Here is a 13,845-nt window from a genome sequence, read left to right as displayed (position 1 = left end):
TATGGGTATAGCTCAAGCTCTTTGAAGTTGTATTTTTTCTTTTCTGGGAGTGAGCATAATGAGCCCAATTGGGCCTAGTCTTTGCACTTCATGAAAACCTTTGTTGCAAGCTACTGGTGAAAGTTTGTGGTGAACCAAACACTCATGTAATTGAAATAATTATAATCGTTTTATTTTCATGGCTACCTTGGAGCGTACACAAAGCAAGAACGATTCGAATATTTCTCTTGGAATCCCAAATTCAGTTCCGATCAAAGTTAAAACAGTTAGATCAACTCTATATTTCCTCGCGTGAGATCCTATGAAATTCTAGAGGAAGTGGGCCCAGTAACATATCGCTTGGCATTACCACCCAACTTTGGGAACGTACACAACGTATTCTACGTCTTCCAACTTCGAAGGTACGTGTTCGACCCAAAACATGTAATTCGCCACAAAAAAAAATCGCTCTAGAACCTAACCTGAGTTACGAAGAAAAGCCTGTGGAAATACAAGATCGAAAGATGCAACAGCTTCGGAATAAGTCGATTACTACAGTAAAGATTTTATGGAAACACCACGAACAGGAAGAGGCAACATGGGAGCTGCAAGAGAAAACGAAGGAAAAATATCCCGAGCTTTTGTCTAACTACTTCCTAAATTTCGGGACGAAATTTCTTTTAAGGAGGGTAGAATGTAACAACCCAAAATTTTATAAGGGGATTTTACGAGATCAAATAAAAGCACGTTGCTACTAATGTTGTGACATTTCAAAGTGCCACCTAAGATTTTAAGGTATATGATGACGAGTCTAAGAAAATTTAGACAAGACATCCTATAAATGTTGTTTTTTTTATGTTTAGCAATTATTTCCAATGACTATCAAAGAATAAATTCGAAGAAAAGTTGTAGTGCCCGTTTCACAAACGTCCAACATTACAAAACAAATTGGATCATTGAGATCTCGTAAAGATATTAAAAAGATATGCGTCATTAATACAAAATCTTAAAAAGATATGCGTCATTAATACAACATCTTAAAAAGATATGTGTCATTAATACAATATCTTAAAAAGATATGCGTAATTAATAAGCTTAGCCACTTGCCATTTTTTTTATGCATATGTACACGCCACTTGCCATCTTATATTTATATGTATATGTACTTTTATGCAAATCTCTCTCTCTACTCCCTAAATATCTCCCACCCTTCCCTCTATATTATTTCTTTTCCAAAAACCGTTCTCTCTATCTCTGCAATGAAGAAGACAAGGTTTTTCCTCTCAACCTTAATTCAAGAAACCGAGAACCCAACTCGACAAGGGGAAACTACCGTTCATTCGCTCAGAATTTGCTCAAAATCCGTTCAAGGTATATGATCCCTTGTTTCCTCAATTTCAGTCACATTCGTTGCATATCATGTAACCAACGCAATGTACGACAACGGTAACTAAATCAAACTAGTAACTCGGGCAACTCAATTAAAAGAAACGAACTTTAACTTTACCAAAACAAGTAAGAACTTATCTGCAAGTTTAAAATCAAGAATTTCGGGTTGGTTTCGGGGCTGTGCGGTGTCGTTTCAGAGCTGTTCGGGGCGAGTTCGGACAACTGCGCGAACCGGCGGAGAAGCCGACAGCGATGGCGACGGTTCTGTGGATTGACGGCAGCAGTGGCTGGACGCTGCTGACAGCGACGGCTGGCCGCGAGCAGCAGCTCCTCCGGCGGCGCACAGCAGTAACTTTCCTCCCCCGTGGCAGCAGCAGCGCAGCGCGACAGCAGCCCCACCCCCCCGGCGACTCCAACAGCAGCGGCACCTTCCCGGGGCAGCAGTACCGGCGACTCCAGCAGCAACGGAGGCGGCCGGCGACTCAGACGGAAGAAGAAGAGAGGGCGACGGATTTCCAAAAAAAGGGGAGAGAAGAATGGGGAAGAAGATGAAATCGGTAGTGAGAGAGAGGGAGAAAGAGATGGAGATAAGATGGTGTTAAGAATGAGGCTTTTGTCTTTTGTTGTTGTTGGGCTTTTGTTTGGGCCTCACAAATTCTTTTGAAAATGGAGGTTTTATTTAAGTTTGGGGCCTTTTATTTTAATTGGGGCTTTTAAATTAAATGAGAAGTAAGAGGTGAGGTAAATAATTAAGTCTTGGGCTTTTAAATAAATCTTTGGGCCGATAATTAATCATGACAAAATTATTTAATTAATCCCGGAATATTTCGAAGGATAAATAATTTTATCCTAAGTCCGAAATAAATATAGTTCGAGGGGAAATGGTTGCGATAATTTAATTATGCACTTTTAAATTATTTTGCAGATTTTATTTCGATATCGTGGAGGGAAATATGAGGAGCCAACGGAGGAATTATGGGCGTAAGCGGCCGACCGGCGTCTCAAGCGACGCCTTGGGCGGCCGCTGAATAAAAAAAATAAATAAATAAAATATGCGAAAATCGAGAAGCGAGATAAAAGACTTTAATGAGGGTGCATGCATTCTACTTTAGGTAGTTTTGTCCTTGAGTCTAATTAGTGTATTATTATATTGTGATATTTTCAAAAGGGTACGTCCGCAAGTAAAGTCGGAACGAATGATTCAAGTTAAAGGAACTAAATGATCTAGGTGAGCTTTCTTATACTAAAATACAAATCATATTTTATGAAAACACGAACACATGTTCGTGATTTTAATGATGTTGTCTTGCCACAAATGTTTTGTTATGATGCCTATCTGTTGGCTACGGCCAAGTGAATTATGAATGATGAAATATGTGAATCGATTCGATTTTTAGTCCGGGTAGGGTGGTGTCCCTACTTGGAACCTCTGGCCGTGAACGGCAGAGAAGGTGACCGTGGAAGGTGGCCACCTTCCAGGCACAAGGATACCTCTGACGTGTTGGGCAGGGAAGGTGACCGTATGAGAACACCATCTCAGCGGCACAATGTGATCAGATATGGCTAAAGTACCGGGAAAAGGGGTTGCAACCCAATGTGATATTTTTAGTAAGCTCGGGCCTTTTCAATAACACCCCCGAGTGTTACTGTGATGATGGCTTGACAATATTTTCAAATGTATATGTGTAATTTTCGGCAATGTGTTCACTGAGTACTTTTTGTACTCAGCCCTGCATATATTTCTAAATGTGCAGGTTGAGCAGCGAAGTAGTGGAGGAAGTGCTATTGAGACAAGATACTTAATTCAGTCAGATTTTGACTCTCGGAGGTTCATGTCTTCATACATGGAACCGCGTTCATTTGCTTCCGTTGTGCATCTTAAAAGACTCAAGTGTATTTTGTTCAAAACTCTGATTTTATTTCGAGTTATTCCCATTTGTTTCGAGCTATGGTCGATTTGTGTTTTCCCCTTTCTTCCCCGCTTCTTTAATCCTCCCCTAGTCGCGATCAACCGTGTTTTCTATCCTTAGAAAATGCGGTCGTGACATAATATCAGCCATTAGATTAGAGAAATGGACGGTCAAGATCAACATTGGGTAATTAATCCCGTGTTGCATTATTTGTCCTATTTTGTGCATTATGAGGGTACAATAGTAATCTAATAATGGCTGGAAACCGCTACGAATAATGCACCACATGGTCACGAGTAATGCATATAATTGCCTATATAATGCACAATATGTGAACTGCAATGCATACGAACAAGATGTGTTGTGTTATGATGTTTGACACACGTTTCTTGTTTCCCCTAAGGGTTTAATAAGCTTAGGGGCTAGGGTATAGTACGTAGACATGTATGTAATCTTCACATGGTAACGAGTAATGGATATATTTGACTATATAACGCACAATTTGTGAACTGCAATGCATACGAACAAGATGTGCTGTGTTATGATGTTTGACACACGTTTCTTGTTTCCCCTAAGGGTTTCATAAGCTTAGGGGCTAGGGTATAGTACGTACGCATTAATAACAAATTATAAAACGATACGAATAATTCACCAAATTGTCACGAGTAATGGATGTTATTAACTATATAATGCACAATATGTGAACTGCAATGCATACGAATAAGATGTACCATGTTATGATGTTTGACACACGTTTCTTGTTTCCCCTAAGGGTTTAATAAGCTTAGAGGCTAGGGTATAGTACGTAGACATTACTAAATGCACGTATGTAATCTTCAATCCGTTGATTAACCCATATACACAATACCTCTAATAATGCATAATATACTGAGATAATGACAATTAACAGCTACATAATGCACTACCTAAACCAAATAATGCACATACGTATATTCCAATAACAACAATTTGTTAGTAATGTCTACGTACTATACCCTAGCCCCTAAGCTTATTAAACCCTTAGGGGAAACAAGAAACGTGTGTCAAACATCATAACATGGTACATCTTATTCGTATGCATTGCAGTTCACATATTGTGCATTATATAGTTAATAACATCCATTACTCGTGACAATTTGGTGAATTATTTGTATCGTTTTATAATTTGTTATTAATGCGTACGTACTATACCCTAGCCCCTAAGCTTATTAAACCCTTAGGGGAAACAAGAAACGTGTGTCAAACATCATAACATAGCACATCTTGTTCGTATGCATTGCAGTTCACAAATTGTGCATTATATAGTCAATTATATCCATTACTCGTTACCATGTGAAGATTACATACGTGTCTACGTACTATACCCTAGCCCCTAAGCTTATTAAACCCTTAGGGGAAACAAGAAACGTGTGTCCAAACATCATAACATGGTACATCTTATTCGTATGCATTGCAGTTCACATATTGTGCATTATATAGTCAATTACATGCATTACTCATGACCATGTGATGCATTATTCGCAGATACCAAAATGTGGCAGTTACTTTTCCGTCAAATGTCAATAATAACCCTGTAATGCATACAACCACCTTCTATAATGCAACACGGAACCAGTTTTATAGAATTAATCTGATCCGTTGATGCCTTAGATCTAACGCGTAATATTAAGAAGGAAAAAGGATCTAAGATGTGAAAAGGAGAAACAAATCACAGCCACAAGATCAAGAAAATCAATGGCTATTATTAATACATGTAATTTTCGAATTTAAGGAGAAATTAGTTCCCTCAATCACAAATTTACTCCATAATAACAAGGCAGGGGTATAATGGTCATTGCATAGCCAAAAATAGGTTACGTCGACAAATTGAATTCATCTCCTCTTCTCCTCTTCTCCATCTTCATCGCCGCTTTGTACCCGCCGTCGTCGCAGCGGCGGCAGGAGATTCAGCCCCGTCGCGCGATTCAACCTTCTCTTCTCTCTGCAAAATTCGCTCGATTCAACCTTCTCGTCGCCGTCGCCGTCATGTTCTGCAGGAATCGGACACTGAATTTGAGGAAAAAGGCGTCGCTGATGGTGGAATTGGATGCTAGAGATGAGCGAATCCAGGTTTTGGAAAGGATTGTGGAGAAATTAGAATCGGAAGATTTGGCGGAGGAGGAAATGCAGAGGTGCTTTGATGAGAATGAGATGGTGATTAGATAGATCGGCGGTGGAAGGAGGTGGATGGTCACAGCCATTGCCACTGCTGCTGCTGTCATATTCTACTTCCATGCTCACAAAAATCATTGATTTTTTATGATTAGAGTTTCAGTTTTCGATAATTGTTGCTAAATAATTCACTTAATTTGCTTCAATTTTGTGTTTGCTGCACTGGGATTTATTTTTGATCACTACTATTATGAGAATTTGATTTCTTGAATCTTGATGGTGCTTGAGTTTGGAATTAGATCACTTCATATTTATGTGTTGTTCTTTGTGTTTTGCAACCAAGAGTGAAGTAAAATCAGAATAAGAGTGATGTGTTTTGTAAACAAGAGTGAAGTAAAATCAGAATATGTGTTTTGTAAACAAGAGTGAAGTAAAATCAGAATAAGAGTGATGTGATTTGTAAAATAGAGTGAAGTAAAATCATAATAAGAGTGATGTGTTTTGTAAACAAGAGTGAAGTAAAATCAGAATAAGAGTGATGTGTTTTGTAAACATGAGTGAAGTAAAATCAGAATAAGATTGATGTGTTTTGTAAACAAGAGTGAAGTAAAATCAGAATAAGAGTGGTGTGTTTTGTAAACAAAAGTGAAGTAAAATCAGAATAAGAGTGATGTGTTTTGTAAAATAGAGTGAAGTAAAATCATAATAAGAGTGATGTGTTTTGTAAAATAGAGTGAAGTAAAATCATAATAAGAGTGATGTGTTTTGTAAAATAGAGTGAAGTAAAATCAGAATAAGATTGATGTGTTTTGTAAATAAGAGTGAAGTAAAATCAGAATAAGAGTGACGTGTTTTGTAAACAAGAGTGAAGTAAAATCAGAATAAGAGTGACGTGTTTTGTAAACAAGAGTGAAGTAAAATCAGAATAAGAGTGACGTGTTTTGTAAACAAGAGTGAAGTAAAATCAGAATAAGAGTGACGTGTTTTGTAAACAAGAGTGAAGTAAAATCAGAATAAGAGTAATGTGTTTTGTAAACAAGAGTGAAGTAAAATCAGAATAAGAGTGAGGTGTTTTGTAAACAAAAGTGAAGTAAAATCAGAATAAGAGTGATGTGTTTTGTAAAATAGAGTGAAGTAAAATCATAATAAGAGTGATGTGTTTTGTAAAATAGAGTGAAGTAAAATCATAATAAGAGTGATGTGTTTTGTAAAATAGAGTGAAGTAAAATCAGAATAAGATTGATGTGTTTTGTAAACAAGAGTGAAGTAAAATCAGAATAAGAGTGACGTGTTTTGTAAACAAGAGTGAAGTAAAATCAGAATAAGAGTGACGTGTTTTGTAAACAAGAGTGAAGTAAAATCAGAATAAGAGTGACGTGTTTTGTAAACAAGAGTGAAGTAAAATCAGAATAAGAGTGACGTGTTTTGTAAACAAGAGTGAAGTAAAATCAGAATAAGAGTGATGTGTTTTGTAAACAAGAGTGAAGTAAAATCAGAATAAGAGTAAGGTGTTTTGTAAACAAGAGTGAAGTAAAATCAGAATAAGAGTGACGTGTTTTGTAAACAAGAGTGAAGTAAAACCAGAATAAGAGTGATGTGTTTTGTAAACAAGAGTGAAGTAAAATCAGAATAAAAGTGATTTGTTTTGTGAACAAGAGTGAAGTTAAATCAGAATAAGAGTGATGTGTTTTGTAAACAAGAGTGAAGTAAAATCAGAATAAGAGTAATGTGTTTTGTAAACAAGAGTGAAACAAAATCACAATAAGAGTGTTGTGTTTTGTAAACAAGAGTGAAGTAAAACCACAATAAGAGTGATGTGTTTTGTAAACAATAGTGAAGTAAAATCACAATAAGAGTGATGTGTTTTGTAAACAAGAGTGAAGTAAAATCAGAATAAGAGTGATGTGTTTTGTAAACAAGAGTGAAGTAAAATCACAATAAGAGTGATGTGTTTTGTAAACAAGAGTGAAGTAAAATTACAATAAGAGTGATGTGTTTTGTAAACAAGAGTGAAGTAAAAGAGTGGTGTGTTTTGTAAACAAGAGTGAAGTAAAATCAGAATAAGAGTGATGTGTTTTGTAAACAAGAGTGAAGTAAAATCACAATAAGAGTGATTGTTAATTTTTAGCTATTTATATATTGAAAGCATCACATGTTTAGTGAATCTCAAGTCTTCACTGACCAAAACCTACAGTGTTTCCCTCTCTTACTCTCTCTTCTTCACTCACCTATCCTCTCTCTCACTTACGTTTTCCGGTGGATAAACCGTCCAATCTGGCGATACAAAGCTCAATTTCTAAAAAATATGATTCGAAGAGAATGACGAGTCGTCTTCGGCGCTTGATTTCGCCATGTCACTATCGTCATGCTCAGACTGCTTCTCCGACCTCCTCTGCGGCGAGGCTTCCAGTAGTATTATCTCCTCCGGTGGAGGATATTTTTCGCTGGAATACTCATCGAACTTCGATTCTCAGGCATCGGACGCTGCGGAGTACATCTCCGGTCTGTTGGAAAACGAGAGAGATCTAGCCGGAATCAGTATCTGCTGCGCCGTCGATGAGCCGATCGATGCGTCGGTTAGAGCTCTTTCTTCCTCAGAAATTATCAATCAATCGGATCCACGATCACCACAGAAAAGAGCTGGGTGGAGTCGAGCTTTCCGTACTCGGAGGCGGTGCCGAGGAGCTGGCGGCCTTGTTCTTGTCGCACTTGGCTGCATAATTTGATTTAAATTTGATAATTTAATTTCTAAAAATACCCTTGGCCTATTTTGTATTATTAAAATAAATAATATTTGTTCCATTAAGATGTGTGGCTGAGATTTGTTCTCTAGTTATACACTTAAGATTAGTTATATCTTGATCACTACTATATATATATATATATATATATAGGGGAGCGTTATTGTCCTATTCATCCCTTAGATCCTTTATTCTTCTTAATATGGGCTGTTAGATCTCATTCATCAACGGTCCAGATGATCTGCATTATTACACTATAATGGTGCATTATTAGCCTGTGTGCATTATTCAACTAAAAATCTACATTATTACGCTATAATGGTGCATTATTAGTCGGTGTGCATTATTCAACTGAAAATCTGCATTATTAAATGACACGTGGCATCAATCTAACCGTCGGATGACAAAATCGTGGGCTGAGATCAAGAAGGAAAAATGAGGAAATATTCAAAAAGGAAATGAATACATCCCTATATATATATACATATATATATATATATACATATATATATATATATATATATGTATTTGATCAAAACAAGTATTGGCTTAAACCAAGAAATACAGACCGTTTTTTTTCCATAGGATTAGCCAATCTCATCTTAAGATTAAATTATCTGACGGATAGATTAATTTGTCAGATATTATTAATTTAATCACTAATATTATTAAAAGGTTAATTATGTCATTCCATGATTTCGTTGGTTATGGACATTCCTATAATTGTGCATATTCATTTTTCCACTAACTTATCGTTTGCTATGTGATTTAACAATCCATAATTTCATCTCCTTCCTATATTAATTGAAAATTCTGACGATCTTCCACATTTAAAGATTTGCTAATATACTTTAACAATTTGATTGGGGCGGTATAGAATTCTTTACAGCCAACCTTTGAGTTTGCTTTATACATTCTCGAAAACTATCTACTTTCGTTTAACATTACGTTTTGCATTGATTTGTTAGTTTTTTTGTTTTTTGTTCCTCGATCCAATATACTGTAAATTAATACAATGTACTTCAATTTTTCTTCTCATTTTTCATTTCTGCGGGCATATTTTATTTAACCTAGAATTTAAGTATCTGAATTCTCATTTTTTTACATGATTACGTATGACCTCAGTCCGTGCTTAGTATGACATAACTTTATCATCAATTATTTTTATTCTTGATTCTGTATCAGTATCATTAATGATGCAAGTATGACTTATTTGTATTGCTAATATGACATGTTATTGTACGACCGTTTATATGCACTAAGTATGACCGATTTGTCCGCTATGTTTCGATTTTTGTATAGTATGACCCATTTTCAAATAAGATAGTGGTATGAGTTGTATGCCGAGATTTCATCCTATTATGACCTATTATCATTATACAGCCCAGAAGAATAAACTAATGGAGGAATTTTATGGTGTTGAGGCACCCCAGGAAGTAGATGTACAACCTCCTGAAGTCGTCAGCACGAAGGGATGTGGTAGTAGACTCCCATCAAGAGTGGAGAAGGCGTTGAAGCTGAAGAGCAAGTCTTTGCGTCAATGTAAGAAATGTCAGGAGTGGGGTCACCACGATTCAAGGAATTGCGACAAATTCAAAGAGAAAGAAAAGCTGCGGTCCAGAAGAAATTCTGATGTTTGATACAATGTATTTTGTTTTTTTAAGTAATACGTCGGTTTAAATCTTTTTTTGGAGACCATTTTATTTGCAATGTTACGTTGTTAGAAATGACTGAGTTCATTCTTAATTTTATTTGGCATTCTATTTGTCAATAGTTTTATGTCATGTCTTGAACTGTGGTTTATTATGACTCAGTTTAACATTAACTTTGTATGACCCATATATTCATCTAGTATGACCCAAGTGAATAAATTAATATCTTGGCGTATAAAACACTAGTTTTATATGATGACTCTAATGTTGCCTAAATATGACCCAATATACCCACACAATGATATGACATATAAAATTGTTTAGTATGACCCAAAAGCATAATTAATGTTCATAACAATTGTTTTTGCATGATTCAATCGTTCTAACTTTTTTAATATGTTAAAAACTTGCATAGAATCTCGTTTTTGTTTTTAAATATGTTCAAAACACGAGAATATTCTTCGTTTATACTAATAATTAGTTTTTAATATGTTAATAACGTATGGAGTAATGATTCCAATTAATCCGCTCGTAAATAACGGAAGGCAGTTGTTAATATTTTCTATACCTAAATTACCCTTTCATGACACAACACCCTCCTATTATGACCCAACAAAATCATTCACAACACCAAGCACCCTCCTATTATGACCCAACAAAATCATTCACAACACCAGATCGTGGCCATTCATTTCCAGATCTCACGGTCCATATTTGGTCTGTATATCTTTACATAAGGGCTTCTTTTGGTAGATTAAAACCCTATATATATATTATATATATATAGGGAGATGATCAAAATAAGTATGTGTTTAAATCCAGAAATGCAGACCAAATCTTGGCCCTAGGATTAGATGATCTAATAGTCAATAATTAACCAAAAACACGGAAGGTCATAATTAAGCAATTTTATGTCATATTATAATATTTGGGTTTAATGTCATGCTAAGATCGTTTTAGGTCATGCTTTATTAGCATGACCTAAAAATTACCTAATTATGACCTAAAAGTGACCTAATTATGATATTGTTCTGCGTTTCTGTATTTAAATATAGTTTTGCATAGATCAAAACCCTATATATATATATATATATATATATATATATATATATATATATATATATATAGGGATATGATCATATCCTTTTCCCATTTTTTTTCTATTGTCCTTCTCAATCTCGACCCTCTATTTTCAAGATCTGATGGCCGAAATTTAAGCTTGTTTTCATTATTTATATTATTAAATTAATTCAAAAAGGGCATTGTTGGGAGAGTTTTTTTGCAGCGGTTATTTCAATTCCACAATTCTCTCCATTAAGTTTGGTAAGTATATTTTCTAATTTATTTTCCATATTTAATTCTTCTCTCCTCCATTTTCACGGTTTACATTGTTGCAAATCACAAAACTCAAATTCCATTCGTCTGCCATAATTTTGAGAAGCTACTATTGATTTCCTTCATAAGTTTTGGTGTTTTCAATTAGGGTAGAAGGCATTTTAGTTTGTTTTTATTTCGTATTCCTTCGTAATTTCTTTTTCTTCTCTCACATACTTGACTCAATTTTCTACGTTGAACACGTATGGTGGAGTAGTTTCTCGCCTAAACCCGAATTCTGGAAGTATTCCTCGATTGGTTTCATTTTTTTAACAATAAGAAAGTAATTTAGTTAATTCTTCATTGTATTACAGCAAATAATGTACCAAAAGTATCTAATAATGTGCACGGATCATTGAATAATGCACAGATTGAAGAGAATAATGTTGAAAGGAAATTGAATTCATGCCCTTTGGGTTTAGCAATATATGGGGCTAGGTTGTAGTACCCACTCACAAACGGAACCATCACAAAGGGAAGAGAGTTTGAATCATTCCCCTTGGGTTTAGCAACCAATAGGGCTAGGTTATAGCACCACAACATGAATTAAATTTCATTTTTTAAAACTACTCATACTATCAGAACAAAAGCGTCTCATACACATATACATTATAGGACACAAATCGTCCATTACTGAGTAAATAAAATCCATTACACTGAAATATTTTCACATTAGGATTTGTTACAGCAAATAATGTACCAAAAGTATCTAATAATGTGCACGGATCATTGAATAATGCACAGATTGAAGAGAATAATGTTGAAATGAAATTGAATTCATGCCCTTTGGGTTTAGCAATCTATGGGGCTAGGTTGTAGTACCCACTCACAAACAGAACCATCACAAAGGGAAGAGAGTTTGAATCATTCCCCTTTGGTTTAGCAACCCATGTGGCTAGGTTATAACACCACCACAATAATTCAATTTTATTTTTTAATGTGTTTAACATTTGGTACAACAAATAATGTACCAATAGTATCTAATAATGTGCATGAATCAGTGAATAATGTACAGATTTGAGAGAATAATGTTGAAAGGAAATTGAATTCTTGCCCGTTGGGTTTAGCAATCCATGAGGCTAGGTTGTGGTACCCACTCACAAACGGAATCATCACAAAGGGCAGAGAGTTTGAATTATTCCCCTTAGGTTTAGCAACCCATGGGGCTAGGTTATAGCACCACAACATGAATTAAATTTCATTTTTTAAAACTACTCATACAATCAGAACAAAAGCGTCTCATACACATATACATTATAGGACACAAATCGTCCATTACTGAGTAAATAAAATCCATTACACTGAAATATTTTCAGTTAAGATTTGTTACAGCAAATAATGTACCAAAAGTATCTAATAATGTGTACGGATCATTGAATAATGCATAGATTGAAGAGAATAATGTTGAAAGGAAATTGAATTCATGCCCTTTGGGTTTAGCAATCTATGGGGCTAGGTTGTAGTACCCACTCACAAACGGAACCATCACAAAGTTAAGACAGTTTGAATCATTCCCCTTGGGTATAACAACCCATGGGGTTAGGTTATTGCACCACCACAAGAATTCAATTTTATTTTTTAATGCGTTTAAGATTTGGTACAACAAATAATGTACCAATAGTATCTAATAATGTGACAAATCAGTGAATAATGTACAGATTGAAGAGAATAATGTTGAAATGAAATTGAATTCATGCCGTTTGGGTTTAGCAATCTATGGGGCTAGGTTGTAGTACCCACTCACAAACGGAACCATCACAAAGGGAAGAGAGTTTGAATCATTCCCCTTGGATTTAGCAACCCATGGGGCTAGGTTATAGCACCACTACAAGAATTTAATTTTATTTTTTAATGCGTTTAAGATTTGGTACAACAAATAATGTACCAATAGTATCTAATAATGCGCACGAATCAGTGAATAATGTACAGATTGGAGAGAATAATGTTGAAAGGAAATTGAATTCTTGCCCTTTGGGTTTAGCAATCCATGGGGCTATGTTGTGGTACCCACTCACAAACGGAACCATCACAAAGGGCAGAGAGTTTGAATAATTCCCCTTGGGTTTAGCAACCCATGGGGCTAGGTTATAGCACCACAACATGAATTAAATTTCATTTTTTAAAACTACTCATTCAATCAGAACAAAAGCGTCTCATACACATATACATTATAGGACACAAATCGTCCATTACTGAGTAAATAAAATCCATTACACTGAAATATTTTCAGTTAAGATTTGTTACAGCAAATAATGTACCAAAAGTATCTAATAATGTGTACGGATCATTGAATAATGCATAGATTGAAGAGAATAATGTTGAAAGGAAATTGAATTCATGCCCTTTGGGTTTAGCAATCTATGGGGCTAGGTTGTAGTACCCACTCACAAACGGAACCATCACAAAGTTAAGACAGTTTGAATCATTCCCCTTGGGTATAACAACCCATGGGGTTAGGTTATTGCACCACCACAAGAATTCAATTTTATTTTTTAATGCGTTTAAGATTTGGTACAACAAATAATGTACCAATAGTATCTAATAATGTGACAAATCAGTGAATAATGTACAGATTGAAGAGAATAATGTTGAAATGAAATTGAATTAATGCCGTTTGGGTTTAGCAATCTATGGGGCTAGGTTGTAGTA

At 35.4% G+C, this 13,845-nt stretch overlaps 1 long non-coding RNA gene across 1 annotated transcript; it reads left to right on the top strand.

Annotated features, from left to right (window-relative positions):
• The first annotated feature begins 875 nt into the window (after positions 1 to 875).
• LOC121750531 lies at positions 876 to 3,179 on the top strand. The gene is made up of 3 exons (XR_006039888.1): positions 876 to 1,350; positions 2,537 to 2,596; positions 3,123 to 3,179. It is a non-coding gene; the product is annotated as an uncharacterized LOC121750531 (long non-coding RNA).
• Positions 3,180 to 13,845: the final 10,666 nt, after the last annotated feature.

This window comes from Salvia splendens, chromosome 10 (genome assembly GCF_004379255.2).
Source record: "Salvia splendens isolate huo1 chromosome 10, SspV2, whole genome shotgun sequence".
NCBI lineage: Eukaryota > Viridiplantae > Streptophyta > Magnoliopsida > Lamiales > Lamiaceae > Salvia > Salvia splendens.
The sequence above is the reverse complement of the archived record's forward strand: the minus strand, read 5'-3'. Positions and strand labels throughout refer to the sequence as shown.